Below are 23,970 nucleotides of genomic sequence, written 5' to 3'. Positions count from 1 at the left end.
CTCAGACAGGCCCAGGCCTCTGCCTTCTTTAGTTCAGAGTCTTGGCAGGTGTTTCAGCGGTACACTGTGAACCAGGCTGAAGCCCTCGCTCTTTCTCGTTAGTTGTTTTAATTTCTATTCCCCCCCTCCCCCTCTCTCTTCTCTGTTTAACCCAGCCTTTCCCAAGCTCTGATTGCCCTTCCTCCATTAAAGCCCATGGCAGGACAGCCTCATTAGGCCAGCTGTCTCTGGGCCATCAGCTGAGTCCTGGGTCTTTCCTACACTAATAGTCCAGTGCCATTAGCTCTTCCATTAGTGCGCAGACACCCCCACACGGCGCGCACACCCTCGCACTTTACAGTACCTCGGAGACTCCTGGACGACCTCTCAAACAGAGTGCTGAGTGACTCCTACTCCTTGTGTGTGAGGCATGTTATAGGTGTGCAGACAAAAATAACATTTAGGGATAACGCAATCATTTTTGCTAGGTTATTTTTATACAGGAGGTTTTGTCACAAGGACTCAGGAAGACTCAGTGGTGACCCGATATTTTCTGTACAATGCTGACTGCACTCGGGTCTCCCTTGCCTGACCTCTGAGAACTTCAGAGTCTTCTGGTTTGGGCTCTTGTTGAGCTCTCAGTTACTCAATCAAGCCAATCATTTTCTGAATTAACTGGATCTTTGAATTTCAGCTCTCCTGCAAGAAAGCGGCAGATTTCATATGTCCCATAATGCATTGCGGTGACGTGACCACGAGGTCTTCACCTATTTGGGAGCTTAGAAAGGCTTAAAAGGTGGAATTAAGCAAAGTATGAGGCAAAATAAGGGATCAATTTTAAAACTGAGATTCTAGTCTTCTTAAAAAAACAGAGAAAACTAGGTTTGGAAGCCCTGATTTCAAAGTGTGTTTCTTGCCTTGATTGTCAACAAATGCTTTCAAAAGAGCAGTTAATAAAATACTAGAAATCTCACTCGGAGTCTCAGACAAGCTTACCAAACGCTTTAAATCTTCACTGCTTTTTGTGAACTAAGTGCTGTCCCAGTAATCCATTTTCCAACGAACCTGGATGTCCTGCCCAATGTGTCCCGCTTTTCCATGTGTACGAGCCAGATAATCCATGCTGACTGCTCTATTACCGACTATCGCAAAGAAACAAACGATAATGTGGGAGAGCCTGTGAAGAAAACACACACAGAACATGGTAAAACACAGAGAAGCCGTTCGAAAAAGACCCTGAAAGAGAAGAAGACCAGCTCCGCCCGGACTGAGTCATTAAACACAACGACCGGTATCGATGGCCGGAACATCCGGACAGCAGCCGTTCCATGGCTGTCTGGATACGAGCGACCGTATTAGAAAGGATCTTGGCTGTAGCCATTAGCCTCTGTTTCTCTTAAAAAGCCTTCGACAGGGAGTGCTTCTTTTAAAGGTTAAGATAAACCTTACATTCACTGATGGACCTGTAAAAAATCCATCAGTCCTTAAAGCACCATCACTAAATTAAGCAGACAAAAGACATCTCAGTCAATGCCATTCATTTCTAGTATATTAGTATATATTCTGCACTATAAACTAAGAGTCATACAATTAGTGTGACGAGTCAAACAGCCCCCTCTTGTTTGTCCTCTTTACTAGCACAGGACAGTAATTCCATTTCCACTGCAGAGTATAATAGTGTACGTAGTGTAGAGGAAAACCCCGAACTCCACAAGATGCAGGAAATTCCCACACTCGATGGCAGGATTCTAAGCATACATTTTTCATAGGGTGCCACGCTTCTGTCAGTGTCACATGTAGCTGCAGGGCATTGGAAAGAGGAGAAGAGGAGAAATCTGAAATATTAAACTGCAGAGGAGGAGACGCCGTGGGTTAAACACCAGTGGTCAGCGGGGAGGGGAATCGGGTTGTGGAGCACAGTGTGGACAGAGGGGCAGTTTCAAAATCATGAGCGTGTGTAGAGCAGAGTCTCCTTTTCCCAGGAGGAAGGACTCTGGTTTCAAGGATTTGTTTTTCAAGCTGAAGGACTTCGCTGTTCCCACACGACCTCTCTGACCGGGTGTCTTGTCCTGTTAAGTTCATGGTCTCAATTGGTACACGACCCACCACAAAGTGTGCCGAAATTTTCCCCACCTTGTAAATTGGGCTTTCTTACCATTCATTTTTTTGTTTTTGAAAGCCCTACTCATTGAAAAACCATTGATGGGCTGACTGGAGAAGCACCCCTCTGCTTGTTCACAATGAAGGGGGCTGTGACAGTCTTGATGCTGTGCCAGTCTAGCCGCCTGTCCTACTGCTGGGCAGGGGTTCCCAGTCCTGGTATTCACCCCATCCCGTCTTCATTAGATAACTGAAGCCGTACTTGATCCTCTTGCGAATATTTGCGTTTGGTTTCTAGTCACCAGTTCGGGGTTTTATTTCACTTAAAAAACACAGTGGGTAAACCTCCAACATGTTGAAGAGCTGGGAACAAGCAGTTTTAATTCATCTGATTATTATGATTAGGTCAATGGAGGGTTTGATTGTGTCACTGAGGGCAGGAGCAGGTGTGTGTGTGTGCGTGTGTGTGGGGGGGGAGTCACCAGGACCACGCTGTTGGGCCCTGTGCTCTCTGCGCTCAGGGCTGACCTGCTTGACTGACAGTACTGTGACTGAGGCTTGAACACCAGCCTCCTCCCTGGCTTTGCTCGAGCACTGCTGTGCCCAGGGCGAGCCTGGCACTCCCAGAGGGCAGAGAGTGGACACTGACCCCCTACACCCCTTTGCTGGCCGAGAGCCCTGACCCCTGACCCCAGACCAAGACGCGAGCGAGTCTGACTCATAAACAGCAGAGCAGGAAGTCATCTCCCACAGTGCTGAGAAACACTCCAAACAGGGCCTGCTCCTGGGAATCCTCTCCACAGCTCACTAATTGTTCTTAATATCTCATTACTGCAGCGTGTGTTCTCCAGATTCGGTCAGAAACTGCCTTTCCTTCCAGAAACCCGGACAGCGTGCCTGCATTTTAAAATGCACGGAAAACTCTGGCAATAGGACGTGCAGGGAGGAGCGTGGCAGCTATCGTACAGTTCCGAACCCGCACACCAGGTGGTGCCCTAACAGTGCGAGACAGGGCAGGGGAGCTGAGGGCTGACGGCAACAGGCTGCTCTCACCAGAACATTAAATATTGCCTAACTGGAAGAATGTAACACTTCCACTTACAGCTCGTCATGCACTGAGAGCCGCAGTGCTGGCGGGGCCGGCAGGTATCGGCAAGCATTGAATCCCCATCGCAGCGCGGAGCCCTGCTGCGCCTCAGTGCGCCCTCTGCTGGCCGAGACGCTGAGGGCCTCACACGCAGCACAGCCACCACCACCACACGGGCGCAAGCCAAGGGCCCAGTGCATCTTTCGCATTTAGCATCCTTTACCAAAAATTAAAATGATTCACTTATTACTCCAAGGATGGAACTAAAATTCCTGCTCTATGACGGTGTGATCCTCCTAGTTCAGGATTTTGGAGCTGCAGGCTCTTGTACTAATGGAACTAATTGTACTACATTTTTCAGTATTTGACTGGTTCAAATTTTGCACACAGTGAGATCCTGATCCCCGTCCCTGCTCTTTTCAGCACCTGGAGTTTGTCCTCTCTTGTTCACACGAAAGGCCAGGGGAGCAGAGGAATGGTGCTGTTGCTGCTCGGCTCTCCCCCCCCGCAGCTGTAGAAGGAGATAGCGGAGGGTAAGAGACGTCCCCAAGGTAATCCCAGCCCAGACTGGCTCTTCACTAGGAAGCGCACCGCGAGGCCTGCACACAGCTGCTGCAAAGCACAACACGGCCGTCCCAGCGGAGCCCCAGGAAGGAAAACAGTACAGAAATTATTAGTATTATTATCACCATTAGCCGTGGCAGCAGCAGCATTAATCCGGCTGCAGCAGGATTCGTGGTGTTGGAAGGCAAAGCCGAAGCTCGATCGGTCACCGACGACGGGGGCAGCAGTGGGATAAGCCGGGTTTGAAGCCCAACGCGTTTACATGTGCAAGAGGAGGAAACCACCCTGAAGTATTCCAGCTGCAAAACTGCACTTTCTAGGAAAAACGGTGGGAAAGATGCTTTTTGGAGAGCTGGTGAAAGCAGCGCTGTTCTTTAAAAGCCAGAGGAAGAAGACACTGCCCGTGACCCGAGGGCACGCCTGATCTCTCCCTTCTGATCCTTGAGTTGAAAACCCTGGCTTTTGCATTGCAGCCCAGTAACATTGAAAAGTACCCCTCCCTCTCCCACTTCCCAGAGCGGATTGGGGTTAATTCTGCATGTCCAGCCACACCCACACACTTGTTACTCATGTATAAGAACATTAGAAAAGTTACAAAGAGAGGAGGCCAATCTATTCTGTTTGGTATTTGATCCAAGGACCGATCCAAAAAGTATGTGGAAGTGCATTTTAGTATGAGAAAAGGAGGTACGTCTTTACACACAGGGTGGTGGGAGTGTGGAACAAGCTGCCCAGCCACGCTGTTGAATCCAGTACCCTGGTTTCTTGGCTATATGGGCCAAATGGCCTCCTTTTATTTAGAACCTTTTTCATGTTCTTAGTCATACCCTTATCTTAAACCTGGGAGCATAGCAGAGCCGTACTGAAGGCAGGGTACTGATGTGACTGTCACCAGGCTTGCAGGTGACCGGTGCAAGACTGCCACAGTGCCACATCAGGGGGGTGGGGGCACAGTCAGCTGTACCGTTATGATGGTGGTGGTGGTGGGGTATAGTCACTCAACCCTCTCCACCTCCCAACAGCTCCTCCCCATCCTGAACCCTGATCCTCAGCCCATTAACTCCATTTGAACCCACCACAGCTATCCTTGAAACCAGAAACAAGGTGTGGAATTCCTTTTCGGTGCTTTAAAAGACATTTAACTTACAGGCAACAACGATGATAACCGTGCTAACAACAACTAATCGTACGGGATCGCCTCTCCCTGCAGTTATAGATATTTTTTCAGGACCTTGGCTGGGCCGCTTCCTTGAAATTTTTATTTGATAGCGCACAGATACACACAAACTGCCAGTCACTCTCTCTCACACACACACTCACACATTCACACACTCACACACTCACACACTCACACACTCACACACTCACACACTCACACACTCACACACTCACACACTCACACACTCACACACTCACACACAGGTGTGGACTCCTGCATGCTGGAGCCGGCTCAGGAAGATCAACATGCAGGTGGATTTGCATAAAGCCTGCTGAAAGCAGGAACTGTACGCCTTGCTTGTGACACACACACCTCCCCTCTCAATAATAACACAAAGCTCTGCTTGTCTTCCGCAGGTAGGAGTGGAAGACACTGGGGCCTGGTGATACTGTGTACCGCTCGCTCCTGGACAGGCAGTAGACCGGAGGCAGGAGGTGGGATTATACAGGGGGCAGCATGAAAATGGAGCTCTGTGTCACAGTAAATGGTCTTACTTTACATTGCTTGGGCATGAACACGCCCATTGATTACTTTTTTGCTTTTTGAATGTTTTCTGCTTCAGGGCAAGAGCTGTGCTGTTTCCTCCCCTGGCACGATCAACGTCTGCCTTCATGGCCAGTAGTAACAGCAGCAGAGTGAGCTGTTTGTGATAGCCGGGCAACGCAGAAAGCCAGCTGTTGTCTCCTGAAGCTGTTAAGGATGAGATACAGTGTCGTCACGAACCGTGTCTGTCCGGGGAGACTTTCCTTAACTTCTCCCTCCTGTCTCATAAGGTGGAGACCCACCCCTGCTGCAGAAGGAAAGGCGCTCTCCAAAAAGCGATCACCTTCTTCAAAGACCTGCTGTTATGACTTCAGCTTATCCATATACTACAGTAAGAGTTCACATTGGCAGCAATATTCACCTCCGAATTGAGACTTTGCAGGTAGCAGTCAGCAGCAAGCCCAGATCCTGGTGACGCTAGAGCATAGGCACATCCGAAAATAAGACGACACCATTCATTCAGGTCGATCAGTCCCGTTGGGCTGGTGGCTCAGCCACAAGGTGATCGCAGGGCCTCATCCAGCTGTACTTCAGAAAGGACCTGCACTGAGGACCCTCACTGCAGTCAAGAGGCTCTGTGGAAGTGAAAGAGAGGTTCACAGAGCACTGATTTTGAGAGCTGCTTTCTGTGTAGGAAGAAATTGGCTGTTAGTTCTCTCCAGCACAAAACACCATACCTTAAATACAGAACACTTCATGCATGGGCTCATTTTTACCTTAACTAGGCCACTGCCCTCAAAGTGATCCATGGCTCTGTGCAGCACACTTTAAGTCAAACCACACTTGCAGGGGAAACTACACTTAAACTCACTGGCCGCAGCTCAGAAAGCCCTCTTTAAGAGCTTTCAGCATGACTGCAGAGGGCCTTTGAAGAGCCATTAACAAGCGCGTATTAACAAGGTGGAGGGAGGGGAGAATGTGAGTGTGCACAAGCTAGCAGCCACTGCAGGACAGGAAAAAGACAGGCAGAAAAGAAAAGGTGCCCTTCGCTCATTATGCACTGTGAAGGCGCTTGGGCCTCCTACTAGTCAGGAAAGGAAGCTGAATGCCTTAAAAAGCATGCAAAAGAATCAGAACAAGCGCTACAGTTCTGGGAACATTGTTATAAATGTGTCATTTCTGTTGAACATCAGCTGTAGTTCTCTGTTCTACTGCTCATTCGGCTCCATCGTTTAAAGATACATAGAGCAACACCAGTCAAAGTCATAACATTTCATGTATATATACATACAGCTATAGATACATGCAGTCTTTGTAGTAGAAACCCATATTGAAGTTCACTGAAGTTAAAACGTACAGTTTATTTCCCTCACCAGCCCAAACATTTGCCATTCTGTTTCAAGCCAGCAATCACAGGTTTCTTTCTCAGCCGGTCCCTGTGATTTCACACTGCACATCTCTGATCTTCCCTTCCTGGGAGCCTGCTGCAATTCTCGCGCGGATTGGCACCTTGTTTAAATTTTCAGCCTCCCATAAATATTCTAGCAATTTTTGTGATAATGCGTGCAATTTAAAATACCTTCAGCCAAGTCGGTTAATTCTGGGCTTTGAGCCGCAAAGGCAAAACTGCGATTTGTTTTTAGATCATGTCAGCTTGTAGCTTGATTACTGTACTGGTGACACTCTGAGGAACCAGCTCCACCCAGCCTCGTCAATTAGAAAAAACAAATGTAAAAGTCATAATTATTCTGCATTCACATTGCACCTCCTCCCACGGGGAGGCAGATACTGGAGGTGAGGCCAGCTTCATCAGTTCAGGCCTGCAAGTTCTCGCAGTGGACAATTGTCCCCTCGCTGTCCAGGAAACAGACCCAGAGGCTTGTGGGGACGCCGGACGTCCCTCACCCCCCTCACCCCGGGCAGGACTCGAAGAAGAGAGCAGGGCTGCAGCTGGACGCTCCGGGCGCCGGGGTATCGAGCAGTAATTTCTCAAATGAAGGAAACACGGCAGCCGGAAAAATCCAAGTGAATCCAAGGGCCCGGATCACAGTTCCGAGCACTGTGGTGCACTCGCCGAGCGAGGTAAAAGGACTGCACACGCCGTGTGTGTCTGCAGGACCTATTGTGCACACATCCATCGTGCAATTAGACTCAATCACGGTCTCGAGGAGCTGGGGTCAGGGGAGCATTTAAACTTTCAAAGGGGGGTCTTGTTCTCAAACTGCCTCTGAATGCGCAACAACACCAAGCCCCCCCGCTCCCAAAACCGACACTCCACAGACCTCCGACTTCCCTACCCGCCCTCCTGCCACAACCATTATGTCCGCACACTGGATCTCTTCCCAGGAAAGAAAGGACCGAGAGAGAGAGAGAGAGAGAAACTCCAACTCTTATCTTTGTTAATCATCTGCCCGAACAGGCGAAGTGAAATGAATATAGCAGAGCCTGGTAATTAGGAACCTGCACCCCCCCTCCTCCCGCCTACTGAACTCAGACACAACTGCAGGCTTCCCAGCTGACACTCAGGCACGTGACCCCAGGCCAGCCTCTGGCCTGTTTGAGATGAACGCCCATCATATGGCGTGCCTTCAGCCTGGGGGTCAGGAGAGGGGAGGCGGAGAGAAGGGTGGGGGTTGGGGTGCTACTTGCGTGCATGCCTTGGTGAGAGACTCCCCCCCCCACCTCGGTCTCCCCCTTTCCCCCTCTCCTTTCCTCTCTGTGACCTTTAGGCAACGTCAAGCAGCTGCCTGTCGGGAGCTGTGGCAGGAATAGCTGCACACACTCATACGGGACAACTTTCAAAGCATTTAACCTCCGGTGGGCGTCTACTCCTTTTTTCGCTCCGAGAGTAAAGCAGAATCGCGACCACAGAACGACGCTCCAGTGAGAAACGGTCGTTGTGTGCTTCCTTCGCCCACTCCCTTGTCGACTGGGTTACCGCCTTCCTCCTTGTGCAAACGGATTGTCGGACCTGGGACGGCGGGAGAAACAGAAGCACACCTTCGATCTAACGCAGGAATCGGGAAGTTCGCCCCACAGCTAGAACAACCAACCCCCCCAACCCCTTCCTAGGCCCCCCCCCCAGCCGCAGGATCCCTCAAACAGATGGGAGAGGGGGATCGCCTTTCGCTGGGGACACACACACACACACACAGAGCCCGGGCAGGAAAGTGTAAAGAGACACTCATGCAGGGCAGACAGCGCAGGAGGGACACGCTTCCCAGAAACCTGTTAAACACACCAGAGCTGACGCTGTGCCAGGATCTGCCTCTGACAAAGAGGGACAGGAGACGATAACGGCTTTATGAATACAGTCACTTCCCAAAACAGCCGGGGGCTGAGAGGGGGGAGGGGTACCGTATATGCACTATGCGTTTACACGTCTGTTGCTGTAACCACCTGAACATGACTCACCCGGAACACGCAGCAAACAGCAGGCAGAACAGGAGCCCTGGCTCCTTAGCAAAGAAGGTTGTTTTAAAACCATATAATGGTGGAGATGCCTTCCCTGCTGCATATACTGCCCTGATTAGGACTGGTGTCTGTTCTTTGGATGAGATTCTGAACTGAGCTCCTGACTATTTGGTCATTAAAACTTTCTTTGCACTGTTCTTAAGACAAGGGACGCTAGTCTCTGTGTTCTGGCTGAATTCCACTCCGGGCTTCAACGATCTGGCCTCCCTAAAGTTTGCCCTTAATTCACGGGGTGCAGCAGATTCTCGGTCCTCTCCCTGACCAGGTGTGCACTGGGGCTGCTGCTGCTGAGTAGCTGCCTTGTGTCACTCCTGTCTGCAAAGCGCTTTGATGGGAAGCACAAGGAATGAAGTGAGCATCATATATCAGGAATGTCATACTCATCTGCAGCAGCTCCTCTGCAGAAGGAGCGCTGGAGAAGTCAACATTCCTCGGAATTCAAGCCGTGATTTTGATTTGACGTATATCTGGCTCCAACAAACCGTCCAGCTGAAAAAAACTGTAGCATTGTTGCAAAAAAAACAAAACACTGTGGCATCTTTTGTTGCGGGAAATCTTTCAATCTTTCAGTGACTTAGGAGTGCCCCTCCAGTGAGCGTACATGCCTCTCTCTGAGGTTTGTAACTTTGGGGGTTTCTTTTCCAGTTTCCCAAAACAGGCCCTCAGATGCTACAGGAACACAGCCCCCATACCCCCTCACCTGCTGCCGGAAGCCCCACCCGCCCGGCACGGCTCAGACGCATTCCCACGATTGGGAGAATCCGTAACGAACCAAAACAATCCATAATACATTACTGCCATCATTTATTTATCGGGCTCCACAAAATGCCTCCCTTGTCAGTATTTAAACCTGCCTACCATCTCCGATCATCAGTGCAGGCTCCTGGGCTGCGTGTGTGCGTGTGTTTGCGGTGTGTGTGGCTGTTGTTGTGTGTGTTTAAATTGGGGTTTAAGGCACCGCCACAAATTCTTCAGGGGGAGGCACATGGAAATAATTATTCGTGTGCTAATGGGGTCAATTAGCCGGGGCTCTGCAGGCCCAGCTGGGGGACGGGCTGGGAGCAGCTGCTAATTGACCTGTTGCTGCCACTCACCTGGCCAGGAGGAGCTCCGGGCCGCAATGGCACCCTCCCCTCTCCCACCTTCCCAGAGGACTCTGACACCCCGTGGTTCAGGCACGCACCGGCGGGGGAAGCGTCTCGGGTCGGCTCCGGGTTCGACAGGCAGGTCGCGTGCTGCGGGTGGGGAGCCCCTTGCCCCTTGCCCCTTGTCCCTTGTCCCTTGTCCCTTGTCCCTTGTCCCTTGTCCCTTGTCCCTTGTCCCTTGTCCCTTGTCCCAGGCTGGAGTCGCTCCCCCAGCCATGCCGAGCGCTCGATGTCCCAGCCAGGAATCCTGCTACCCTCTGGCTTCACCGCCAGCAGCACGGGTTGCATAAGCCTCATGAATATTGACGCTCACAACTACTAAACATGCTTAACCAGGAGAGGGAGTCCAGCTAGACCAGCGCTTGTGTGCGAGTCAGTCTTTCAGTCTCCTTTCTCCATTCCTCACGCTAACCGGCTCCCGCCCTCTGCCAGCCCCTGTGCCATGAGCCCCCCAGCCAGCTGGGGTCGTGGGCTAACCCTGCCCAGGAGCAGGCGTGCTAACCTCAGCAAGCAGTGGACAACTGAACAATCCAGTCTCTCTACAGTACTCCCTAAATCCCAGTGGTAAAGCAGTTTCTCACTCCTCCAGCTGGTCTGCTGGTGCAGAATGGTTGCTCTGTGGCACCCAGGCAGGGCACCTGGTATTCATTCCTGTCAGGGTCTCTGTTACCCCACAGAGACAATTAGTGTCCTAACGGATCGAAACGAGGGAGATGTTCAGACAATGAGGGGCGCCTGCTCTGTGAAATCTGCTGAGCCCCCCTGACTGACAGGTGCTTTGGGATCCTTCTTGGATTCTCCATCCCAGGAATGTCAAAGCCCAGACCCTGCCGTCTGCAGGATATTCTCCTTTTCTGTCAAACGTAACCTTCCCAGTGAACCCTGAGGATGGCGTTCAATTTCACACACTGAAAAAACAAACAAACTGGGATTTGCATTAGACGTCTGAAACAATGTGAGGAGCTAAAGAGGGCCAGTTACCTTTAAAACACTCAGAGTGCAGGCTTGCAGAGAAAAAGAGTTCAAATTGTGCAAGCAGTCAGAGGAGCTCACTTAAGAGAAAAGAGAAACACTTAAAACAGAAAGAGAAATAGACCTGAAAAGTGAATGAGAGGAGAAGGGAGGAAGTTAGAGACAAATAGTGCCATATTCCCAATATTAACACAAATTCGGATGTTATCTAAAGCTACTCTGGGTGATGAAATGAGTCAAGGTTAAGCCCTGTTCAATAATTCAACATTTCGGTCCTGCATAGACGCTACTGGTAATACTAAGAACATAGATGTATTGTTGTTGAGACACGCGTGTTGACTGCACGATTGCCCGCAGAGTCCGAATGTGTGCTTAAAGGGCCAGGCCCAGCTCTTCATCCCAGTCAGTCACTGATGGAGACCAAGGCAGGGTGTGGAAGTGCTTGCTTCCACAGATCTGGAGTGTCTGGAAAAGCAGGGAGAGGTCCTTGGATTGCTAAGTTATGAGCTACATGACCTCCACTTGTCTGCAACCTTTCTTATAAGTATATGTGTGCACTCCGGGCCTGAGAGCAGGAAATAGGCTTGATGCTTCAGTAACAGTCTTAGTCGGAAACAGAAGCACCTTGTCTCACTAAAACTGAAGTGCAGAGCCACCAGAGTTCCTACCCTCTGGAGTTTAGGGTCTTGTTTCTGTCTAGGGGATGATGCTACAAGTCCATTCAACACTACCAGCTGCACTGCTGATCTGCTCATGTAATGCTTCATTCTTAAGGCACCTGCTCTCTGTCATGTGTCATATTACATGCTCCGTCAAACCAGACTAAAATCCATTCATTTGAAACTTCCACAATTATTTGTATTATAGGAAAACATCACAGTCTTTCCCTGTCTTCAACCAGTGAAAGCCTAATTTTTCAGAAAGTGAATCCCCTAAAGACAGAACACACATTTTAAACACAGGATGCAATCTATAGTGTGCATAGGTTGAGCAGTGGTGAAGCAGTCAGAGGTTTGATCAATATGAGGTATTATAAACTTTCCCATTAACAGGCCAAGGTATTTGTGGCTCCTGCGATCAATTCCATTACAGGATTGGTCCTGTCCATGTACCTTAAGTATTTAATTGGTGCTGATGAAGATCAATCTAGCAATTAATGACTTTGCTGGAACTGCTCTGTTGAAATGGGATGAACTGCGAGAGACACACTGGGCAAAATCTGCATTAACCTGTTCCTTAAGGAGCACCCTGAAATCTGCTGTACTCTCTCTCTCGTGAAACATTAGGCTCTGTCAGAGCTGTAATGGGATTCTCCAGCTCTGGAAATGCAGTCTCCTTCCAAAAACCTACTCCAGCAATCATATATCACAGCTCTGACAGCACTACAGAACCCCGACATATTAAAATGAGCATGGCCAGAACCAGTGGAACTCGGTCAGCTGTACGCATGGTCGTCTGCATCTGGCCCTGCTTTAACGTCTTGAAGACGAAGCGGCTCATTTGCTTGAGTATGAACTTTGTGTTAAATGGGCCGTCCGTACTCACAGGACTTGGCCACTGAGCGTAATGATAAAGTGGAAACAAGTCGTTAAGAGTGAAGAAGGAAAAACAAAAAAATGAGAGAAATGAGAAGGAAAGAGACAGAATTTACTTAAATTGAGAAAGACCTGTACTTATACTGGTAAGGTCCACGGAAAAACATGATTGTGGTTGTATTAGGTGGGCCAGAGGTTATCAATTTAACATAAAAGAACAAGATTTCCTGATGTAAGAACTACGTCCCAACGCCAACACAAGGGACACAGAACGTAGCTGTGACCTCTGCCTCTCGCTGACCCCTCTCTTCTGCTTTATCACTCTTTCTTTATTTCAGTGCACAGAACAGGTCCAGCATGATCGTCCTGCATTTCTCGTGTCACCTTGTGAAACTGCAGGCAGGGTGGTGAGAGGCGTACAGAGAGAGACAGGGCTCTGATGCTCAGAGCAGAGTCGGCCTCTCCTGCCCTCTGGACCTTCACTAAGTAGGGGGGGGACTCCTGCTTTATTTCTTTACCTTGCTCGTCATTAAAAATTCAGCACTCCATTCCTAGCTAATTGTTCTGAACAAGACAGAGCACACAGTCTTGTACAATTAGATTAACCCATTAGCCAACATCGCCGACAGCTCAGGAAACCCGACGCATGGCGCTTTTTTCCGAGAGAAGAGAAGAGGAGGAAATTTTAAATCTGCCCGTATCAACTGCAGGGCCCTGGGAACAGGACAGAGGGGACACACCTACCAGCCACACACAGGCGTTTAAATCCCCTGGAACAGGTTAGTACGGGGCAGCCTGCAGGGGCATTCAGCTCCATGGGTGACATGGCAGCCCAGCCTGCGTTCTCCATGTGTCTGCCCACCACACTCTGTGCTGAACAAGGCCTCTGTGCTTCTGGAGTAAAGTTATGTAAAAACGAAGCCATTAATATTTAAAGATAGTAGTTTAAAACACGGCCTGCTTAGAGAATTTAGGAAAAGGAGTGAGTTGTCCAAAAACAAGCCAGGGCATGATGTCAGCACTGCTTATGAGTTTAATGGGAGGACAGATTAAGACTAATGCTGTTGTGTTCTGAGCACATACCCAAGTACAAATCTTCCAATCAGCACTCTCACCACTGAGATACTAAACATGCTGCACACCAGCACACTAGAACTAACGAACACACTGCAGCCCAGCACAACAGAGCTACTGAACACACTGCAGCCCAGCACAACAGAGCTACTGAGCTCACTGCTGCCCAGCACAACAGAGCTACTGAACACACTGCAGCCCAGCACAACAGAGCTACTGAACACACTACAGCCCAGCACAGCAGAGCTACTGAACACACTGCACACCAGCACACTAGAGCTACTGAACACACTGCAGCCCAGCACAACAGAGCTACTGAACACACTTGCAGCCCAGCACAACAGAGCTACTGAACACACTGCAGCCCAGCACAACACAGAGCTACTGAACACACTGCAGCCCAGCACAACACAGAGCTACTGAACTGACTGCAGCCCAGCACAACAGAGCTACTGAACTCACTGCTGCCCAGCACAACATCTCTACTGAACACACTGCAGTCCAGCACTCTTACTTAACTCTTCCAAGTTAAAGACCATTTTGTATCATATGAAGCAGGCAGTCTCTCACAGACGAGTTCACTTCCATAAAAAGGTGGAGGGAAGTTTCTCTACCTGTTGTCCACACTGTGATTCCAGGTAAAGAGACTTCCACAAAGAATAAGGTGCTTGTTATGCTTATTTAAATTTAAGTCATGAGATAACTGTCTGATTTTATTAATATTTATTATTACAATAATCTGATGTTGACAGCACAGCTCATTTAAGAGATAATACCTTCCTCTAGTGGTGCACCACTGAAGCTCCGCAGGTCACAGACAACTCAGAACAAGCCAGTAATACACAGACCCTCCGCATTGTGAATTCCAGAGTTTAAATGAACCTCTGGAACCTGCTGCTTTCTGCCTTGGGAACCGCTGAAAGCTAATTACAGCCTGCGCTGTTTTTTCTTCTCCTTTCAGCGGACAAGCTGTTGGCTCGATCCCAAACTGTTTGAATGGTGAGGGGAGAGAAAAGCCCACCGGTGTTACCACTGAAATCTCCAGTCTGACTTCTTAACCCTTACATCATTTCAAAGGGCTCAGAGAAATAAGATACCCCCTGTGCCCCCCCCCCCCATCATAAACTGAGCTCATCATGGGAGAGGTCAACAGTGAGATATTGACAGGCAGAAATGCTCTACTTAGCCCCCCACTTAAATCTGCCTGTAAGATGAACTCTCATGACAACCAGGCTCCGCTACCAGGAGAGATAAAGGCAGCGGGCTGAAGAGACAAGCACAGAGAGGGAGAGAGACGGAGGCACGGGCAGGAACAGAACAGCCTAGGAGAGGAGGAGGTCTGCCAGCAGGCCCTATGCTGTGGGAAGGGGGAACTCTGGATCCACATTTTCGAGGACGGAGAAACCCATCACAACCCCGCAGGGCTTTTTAAAATGCAAACCGGTTCCTGTATCTGCTTCAGCGATCCACAGAGAAGACTAGGGATCCGGTAGTAAAGAAATGAGACTCTGGTACCAGAATCTTAAGAACGTAAGAACAAAAGAAGGGTTACAAATTAGAGGAGAGGAGGACAACAGCCCAACTAACTCATTTGGTTACTAGCATCTAATTGATCCGAGGATTTGACAACGTGACTGGGCAGCTTGTTCCATACTCCCACAAACCTTTGTGCAAAGACGTGCTTCCTGTCCTCTGTTTTAAATGCACTCTGAAGTGACTTTCTGAAGACAATGTGGTTTGTGATGTGTGGGTCACCCCCTAGTCTCTGTAACCCACTTTAGATAAAATGATTTGCTGGAAAAATAAAACTTCAACATTTTAAGTGAAGAGCTTGTGTGTGGCTCTGCATGAGAGTTACATTCCCCCATATTTTTAGAAAACCAGTCCTAATGTCGCTTGGATTCTGGGAAATTTGCTCCATTGCTCTTTCCTGCTGTGTGGAGCAAAACGCAGGATCACAAAGTGGGTTAGAGGTTTGGGGTTGAGCAAGTCAATGGACGGCCTGTCTTAGCACCCACAGAATTAGAGAGAGGGAGACGGAGAAATGGGCAAACAACAAGCAGCAGAGAGGAAGACAGAAAGATTAGAGTCATTTCTATATTCTCATCACTGTTCCTCCTCACAATGCCTGTCCTCTAAGCTCCCTTCTTTTTAAACTTCCTTCTTTTTGAAAAACACTCTTTTTACTTACGTGGTGAACACTGAAGACATCAAATTTGATAAATGAGGCGATCTTTAAATATTAATTATGCATTAATTACATTCATGAGACAGAACAAACGCTTAATGATTTATGAGTTGTTCGCTCAGTTTACTTCCTATTATATTGTCCAATCAGGAGCCGGAGGGGAATTAGAACCTATTAACATGCCAATATTGCACAAGCAGAGTCCTCTTGTAGATTACTGGGAGGACCGACTCTCTATTGACCCACATAACGACCTCTCCACTGCCTCTACTGCACGGTACTTCAATACAGCCCTCAGTGTTGCCATTTCTCTCTTCAGCAATGCCTCTAACATCACCCTCAGCAGGGCCCCAGGACTGCCTCCAATTGCCCTCAATATTAACTCCAACACTGACTCTGATTCTCCTCTCAGTGGTGACTTCATTTCTCACCTCTACTCTGAGACCAGTGGGAATGGGTTTGGAAACCATGTTGATGGCAGTCTGGGACACAGGACTGAGGGCAGTATTAAAGGTGGTATTGCAAGTGTGTCAATGACTGTGTAAAGGTGTGGGTTTGCTGGTATAAATGGCACTGTGTGGCAGACATGATTCTTGTCTCCTCGTCTCAGCTCAGCTTTCGGCACATGTTTGATGTGCGACCCCTGCCCCCACTGTGACCTTGGGCAACCTTGTTCTGGGGCTGGGAATGAGGGGGGGGTGGGGTCAAGTGGCCCTTAAAAATGAAGTGAAGTCCTCAATTCCGTGATCCGAGTCTCGGAGCCCGACCGGTCCTGGGCTCACCCTGTCTGAATAGCTCAATATCACAGCACCTGTGGATTACACAGAGCCTCCTGATATCTGTCTGTATGCTCCCGATTTCACTCCCAAGCATGCTTTGCTTGTAAAGAAGTATGCTGAAAGTAAGTTATATTTTTTAAATAGCCCTCACCACTTCTCATCTGAAATCTTGGGTCATCAGACTACGCAGAAAATAATTCCCAAGTCATGTGTATTTTGCTGTATACAGACATGCACAGAGAGACAGAGAGGGACAGGGAAAATTACAGTGCAACGCTGTGAGGCAAAACACCAGCAGAGGCCAGACTGGTATTTGAGCCATTAAGCTAGAAATCACAATGCTTGACCACTCAGACACTGTTTGCTTGACCTGTGACCTCTGCACAGTGGGGCCTGGCTGGTCACTGCAGCCCCGGGTGGAATATTGAGAGCAGGGCATGTCCCCAGAGTGTCTCCTGGGGGGTGTGTGTGTGGGGGGGCTCTTTCTCGTACCCCCTGGCTCTGACGCCTGGTCTCCCCCTCCCCTCCCCTCTCCCCCCCTGTGTGCGGTTTCCTAAGCAGAGAGCAAAACAAATCGCGCAGCCTGCCTGCTCCCCCTCTTCTTCTCTCCCTCCCTCTCTCTCTCTCCGCTGAGTTTTCACGAGCCTCCCTGACCTAATAAATATTTCACAGGTGGAAAGTTTAGTAAACAGCGTCAGGAGGTGTTCTGTTGCTCGGAGAGGTGCGCCGCCGCGGGGGAACACAGATCGAGCGCCGCGGGATCGCGTGGTACCAGGCGGGGCTGGGTCCCGGGCCTCCAGGTCCGAATCCACTTTCAAATCCCAGCTCCAGCCTCACCTTCACACTTCCTGTGCCCATCAGGCCCTGCTCCGGTCCCACTGAAGCCGAACGCTGCTAAATGAACAGTGCTCTGGTGTGCTTGGGAAGCGATTAAAAACAGAACATGAGCTGGGGCCTCCTTCAGCAGCCTACACAGATGAACATCAGCAGGAGCTGCCGCGGAAAACAGCTTGAGAGCGATCGTCTGCTTTACGGCTCAGTTTACGGGCCGTCACTCTGTGTTGACTGCGGATCCATAGCTGGGCTGTTCAATCTCCTTTGTATCGGAGAGCAGATCCTGAGATCCTCCTCCTTTCAGGACCGCCTGGGGTAAAAACCAGCCCTGAGCGAGAATCCAATGCCATCGGTCATGGCGCTCAAGGACCGGTCTGGTCTGGTCAGCGCTGCTCCAGGGACTGGTGCCAGCCTGCAGAATGGGCGCTGGGAAACGCAGCCACAGGGGACGCACTGCAGGACAGTGGCGGACCTGAAGGACAATCTCCGATCCTCACCCTGGCACTGGTTCCCAGCAGCCAGGTGGAGACAGAGAACTCAGCCCACTGTAGCGTCAGAGCCGAGCCCCTGGCCTCCCGCAGGGCGGAAAAGCTCTCTCTTTTTCGGCTAGGGCTGGCACCTGCCCGCAGCACTGGGTCCCTGCCTGCTCCAGGGGCTGAATTCCTATACTCAGCTTCCTCCCCACCACTGTGGGTCTCACACACCGGACAGACAGGCACCAGCCGAGCCCCTGAGACCGACCGGGCTGGAAAGGAGCGCCCGTAAGCAGTGGGCGCTGTGAAAAGCGCACAAAGCCCGGCAGGTGAGCGGGCCGGCAGAGAGACGGGAGTACAAAGGCAGCCCGAGCAGGAAATCCCGAGATCAAGGAGGAAGCAGCAGCAGCAGCAGCAGCGAGCGAGGCCGCGCGGCGACAGCAGTGGAAGCCGCAGTGTAACAGTAGCTGGCCCCCTCAGCCCTGCGCAGGCTGGGGCAGTGCCCCGCTCCGGGGAGGATAATTGGAGCAGTGCACAGAACATATGGCCGAGCAGGGAAACCTGCTGGCGCACCAGCTGTGAGCTGGGGTGCTGGAGATCAGAGGAACATTAAAGAGCCTGCCTCTCGCCGCTCCCCCTCTCCTGCTCCTATTCTCTCCGTCGTGAAGCACTTATTTAAATGACAGCTCTTAACGGGACCCCCGCCCCCCTCCCTGCATGCCCTGGGGCTGCTCCTGCTGCAGAGGGACAGCGCAGCTCTCCTCACAGACAGAGAGAGAGGGGAGGGGAGGTGGGGGGGCGGGGGGGCAGGAGTTCTGCCTCAAACTGTTCTCCGTTTCTGTGCTTTGCTGCTTAATAAGATCCAGAACAGCAAATGGGGCCAGTCGGTTTTTTTTTCCTCTTTCTGCTCTTGTTTGTCCCCTCCAAATAAGCCTGTCACACTGTCCAATAAGGCAGATGCCTTATGCAGATGCAACAGTAACAGGGCCCTCTGTGATCAGACTTGTGGAAAAGGCAATTCCCCCAGATTGGTGTGGGACGAGGTCACGGTGGTTGTGCAAGAGTAGTGGATTTCAAAATCAGAACTTCGGCTAAACACTTCGCAGCTGACATTCGAAGCTGGCTCTTCCTGGCGAAATGAACTCTCCTTTCCTTCAGGCCCGGGCAAAGAGTTCAGCGGTGTCAATAAAGAATGAGACGTGATGGGAAAATTAGCTGACCTCACCTGAGGATTTTGGAAATTCCAAAAGAGAAAAAAAAATTATCCTTGACGCTGTCCATGCAAATTCCGAGGATGGGTTTGAAGAGGAGTAAAGTTTATCTTGTTATTGTAAAAATTCAGACATCTTGCTTAATTGCTGCCCTTGCAACAGCGAGTGTGAAAAGCGTGTTTTCCAGGTTTCGGTCTTGCTAACAGGTTTGTTCTGGTGTCTTGGGTCAGTAATGGACTAGGTTCTAGGAGGTTATACAGGGACACAGTAACATTAGACCGCAGCAGTACGGCGCAGAAAGTCAGCTCTCGGTGTCAGCCAAGAACAGCTCTGCTTCATTCTTCTTTTATCCTTGAAAAAGTCAATGAGCTCTGAAAGTGGGCTTCAGAGAGGACGAAGGGAAGACTTTCAGTGAGCAGGTGAATTCCAGCTAGAGTTCACTTCCCAAAGAGCCAGACAATACATGTGCACTTCTTGAACACAAAATTAAAAAAGACAGGCATTAAAGGGTTAAGTAAAATCAACTTCTCTAAACAGCTTTTGATATCACAGGTGCTGTTGTCTTGATTGCAAATGTAGAGGGACCAGTGTGCTTAAGTTAGTCCAGGCACTTAAAATAGGCTAACATCCACCCACTGGCATAAAGAGTGGGCACTGAGTTCATCGAGTCTTCTGGGTAAAATATCCTTGAGGAACAAAGAAATTCAGTAAAATTATGAGCAGAAGAACTAATTCTTATTATAATTCTTGAACTCTAGACGATTTGAAAAAGTTTGGTTTGTAACTTGAACAAAGAGCCTATAAAACAGCAGCCCAGAACAGGCTCACTGCTCCCAGGATTCCTTTCTGAAAGAGGGCCTTGGTGCTCAGCAAAAACAAACACAACTAGTGTGTATGTAATAGGGCAACACACAAAAATCAACACCTGCACTCCTTTAGACAAAAACAACATCCCGTCAAAGTGGGGAAGCACAAGAAAAAGCAAACAATATGTTAGGATACACAGATAAAAGTGTAGAATTTAAATCAGAATTAAATCTGGATAATGCACTTATTAGGCCTCATTTATTACATGTGCGCATTTTTGGCTGCAGTGTTACAGGAAAGATATTGCTGCTCTGGAATCAGTTCAGGGAAGAGCAACCAGGTGCCTTCCATAAAGGACTGAAGGAATGTCTTAGACTGACAGGCAGAAGGAATGGAGTCTCTTTAGTCCTAAACACCGAAGCCAGTGAGCGGACCTTATACATGGAAGCAAACTCCTCAAAGGCACTGATGGAGTCAAGCCTCGGGACTTCTTTAGAATGAACAATGGATCACGAACCACAGGACACAAGTGGAAAGTGCATTTGAAACAGAAAACAAACAGGCACTTCTTTACACAAAGGGTTGTGGGAGAGTTGAGCAAGCTAAGCAGGCATGTTGTTGAAGCTGATACCCTGGTCATCTTTCAATAAGCAGCTGGAAGAGTTCCCAGGATCAATTAACTCCCGACGAGCAAACACTCCAAATGTCAGAATGGCAAAAAGGAGAACAAAATCTGATATTTAAATAATTAATTCTGAAGTTTAGGTTAATAATTCACATGTACAAATCAGGTGTGGCAAGCTATTAATGATTTAGAGAATAGTGTACTGTACCTTGACCAAGTTCATTGCCTTTTTAATCCACGGTCTCTTTGCTGTTTCCCTTCTCCAAGACTGAAGGCCAGCTGTGTGCTGAGACTGTCAGAGCTGAGCACTGCCCTCAGCCCCCATACTGCAGCAGCTAAATCACTGCAGTGAAGAGTCAAAAGGCTATAGTAGTATTTTTATTCTGCCATACTCTGACCTAACAGTGCAAAGCAAGATGGTACTCACTATTACAAGCTACTATAGCCACTTCATCAATTGGTTCATTTGTACAAATAATTAAAAACCCTGCACTTCATATGAGTATTTAGATTTTAATTAATTTATCCTTGATAGGATTGGCAATCTGTGATACCTCCAGTTTCTTTGTGTAATTATTGTAGCACAGCCTTAAAAAACAGATCTGCACAGTAATGAGCAACTCACTAGAAAAAATATCGCAAGATAATTTTAAAATCTTTATTTACCCCCAGCATAGTTATCAATGTTAAAAAAAACTAGATTTAGATCACAGGGTTCTATTCAAAGCTTTTCCTGCGAGTCAAATGTAAAAGTTACGTGGGAAAGGCTAAGGTATGCATCTTAACAAATGCCATGCCTCTGTGCTGTCCCAGTGCCTGTGGTCTTTGCCCTGACCTCACAAGAGAACAGCAGCTCTGCAGCTGCAGTGACTGCTCCAGAGCCAGCACACCAGTTCTCAGGCTAGCACTCAAGAACTAGACCGACTGTCTTTCACCGCCTGTACGTTTACAACCAGCCTGTCTGCTCAAAGGGGAATTCTAACAGTGTTGCAAAGCCCTAAAAAAGCAACCTCACGATTTCCTTTTCATCTCCTAAGTTTAGTTTTCTGACCAAATCCCTTTTATCTGAGCCTGGCTGGGGGGGGGGGTGAGTGGTGAAGTTCAGATTTCTGTTGACATTGCAGACTTGGACGTGTTGTATGTGCTTGAATGCGCAGTAGAGCACAGTGCAGAATGAACCAGGCCCCTGTTTATCTCCGAGTTAAAGAGGTATGCCCTGTCTGTCACAGCCAGCAGGCAGAGCGCGTGAAAGGAGCTCCAGAGCAGAGAGAGTTACCTGTGAATCACAGGATCACGCCCATTTTCTCCGGGCCACTGGGAGGCAAGGAGTTCAGAGGGGAAACTAGATTAACTACACTGTTGCTAAGCAGGTGATACATTATTTATTAAATGCATTCGCGGCTTAAACACCGCGATTTGGGGAGCGGCCGACAGGGGAAACAGCTCTTACTGGGCTTGTTTTTCCTCGGCCAACGCAAATATTTCAAAGTGCCGATTCGATCATCTACGGAGCATCTTCGATTAAAAAGGTACCAGGCAAAAAACAAAACAAACGGAGATGGCGAAGACAAGGAGCTGGTCAACTATCTGTACCTTCTTGGTAAACAATAGAGGACAAGCAAAGGAGGACTTACCAGTAAAATCCCTCCTGGGCAGTTCTCCAGGCATCCAGAGACTGGGCCAAGCAAGAGTGGGACAGTGTCCACAGCCATGCCACTCGTCCAGGGGACCTGCGGTGTCCTTCCCTGGCAGAGAAGGAGCTGGCTGCACTGGGCCCGACTGCTGCACCACACACGCCTCTGCTCCCCCTGGTTTCGCAGAGCAGTCCCTCAGCCGAGCCCTCCCCCCTCGGAACAGAAGAAGTGCAACCTCCGAGTCATTCTCACGGAAGAACTGCTGCCCGGTGCGAAGCCCCCAGCTCCCGTGGCCCTGCGCTGACGTGCCTCCTCCGAACACAGGCCCGGGTAACCCAGGCTGGTGCTGCCGCAGGGACGGGCCAGCAGCGACAGCAGGGACCTCCGGTTTGCAGGCAGCCTAGTATGAGAGAGAGCACTGTGGCTCGGGTTTATATGTGTGCTCCCTGAACCAGGGGACTGAATAAATAATACAATAGATATTCCTCTGATGAAGTCTCGTCATGGCATTCATAATTATTTCATTGTTTGCCGTAATTAGAGCTCTGCCCTTAGTGCACCGTGCCTACCACTCACACATGCTGCAGAGGCTCTGGGTAGACGTGCACCAGGAGTGCAGAACCAGGGCTCTTACCCTGAAGACTGGCATCACACACACGGAACTGCAGTCCTTACAGGGCTTTACAGACTGCAGCCACAGCTGGGAAACATTGCATCAGTGCGTTCTGAACTGGAGCTGCATGCCTTGCATTTCACATATTGTACAACAGGGACCACCTTCAGATTGCTTTGTTGGAATAACTGTACTTTACTCTTCATCGGAGTAACTTTACTCTGACGCGCTGACTTGCTATCTCTTCAGACTAGAAGAGGCTGGGGCCATCTGAAGGAATTCAACTGCACCATGTTTAACAGGCCCCAGGCAGCTGCTGGGACTGTCGTGTTATTAAAAGGAAGGAAGATACAGCTAGAATAGAGTCCGTCACACTCTTCATCAGAAGCTGGACACCCTTCAGATCCTGGGAAACACACACCCATGTCCGGACTCATGACCCTACAGGAAAGACCCATAACAGCGTGCGCAGACGTCTGTAGCCTCACAATGTGCACGGTTGGGAAGAAATGTCTTCCAGCTCACGCCAGGAAGCTGGATCACTGGGATCTGGTTGCAAGAGCCTGAACAAACTCCTCTCACTAGAACAAGCTCCTCTGCAGATCCACACACCTCCATCACTGAGTGCCACCTCCCCCCTGACACTACCCCACTCGGCACACTGTTCCTGGGAGTCCTCCGCGGGCCTTTCTCCTTCCTAGGACAGGAACCGCAGTGGGAAACCAGCTGGCTCTGCAGCCTGGTGTCACAGTCTGAGCGGAAGAGGAACTACTGTATAACCTCATCGGAGGAGAGGAAGGTCAGTCAACCAGCTGGGAATTAAAATGAGCACAGGCAGGAGAAAAGGAGTGAGAGGACTCATTCACCTGGGCTGGCCTTGTCTTTTCAGATTTCATTATGGGACGCATGTGGCAGAAAAACTTAACCAAGCCTGGACAAGCGGGGACTGGATGTCAGCCATGGGACAGGGATTTCACACTGTATTTGTCAACCAGGAAATATGTTTGACCTTTGCCATTTAGAACACAGAAAACTAGCAAAAATGTACATTCAGAATGAACTGAGAAACAGTAAAAACATGACCACAAGAGGAAACTACACTGAAGTGCATTTAGAACCAAGAACCACTTCTATACCTAAGGTGTTGGAGGAATCTGGAAGAAGATGCCCAGTC

The 23,970-nt window shown here is 49.4% G+C and overlaps 1 long non-coding RNA gene across 2 annotated transcripts; it reads right to left on the bottom strand.

Moving 5' to 3' along the window:
• Positions 1-965: 965 nt before the first annotated feature.
• LOC138240983 (uncharacterized) lies at positions 966-22,579 on the bottom strand. 2 transcript variants are annotated; one of them, XR_011190161.1, is made up of 3 exons: positions 22,184-22,579; positions 5,854-6,067; positions 966-1,156 (listed from the first exon to the last, which is right to left on the bottom strand). It is a non-coding gene; the product is annotated as an uncharacterized lncRNA (long non-coding RNA). The 2 variants fall into 2 exon arrangements; XR_011190162.1 differs by lacking the exon at positions 22,184-22,579 and adding an exon at positions 20,758-20,879.
• Positions 22,580-23,970: the final 1,391 nt, after the last annotated feature.

This window comes from Lepisosteus oculatus, chromosome 8, assembly GCF_040954835.1.
Source record: "Lepisosteus oculatus isolate fLepOcu1 chromosome 8, fLepOcu1.hap2, whole genome shotgun sequence".
NCBI lineage: Eukaryota > Metazoa > Chordata > Actinopteri > Semionotiformes > Lepisosteidae > Lepisosteus > Lepisosteus oculatus.
The sequence above is the reverse complement of the archived record's forward strand: the minus strand, read 5'-3'. Positions and strand labels throughout refer to the sequence as shown.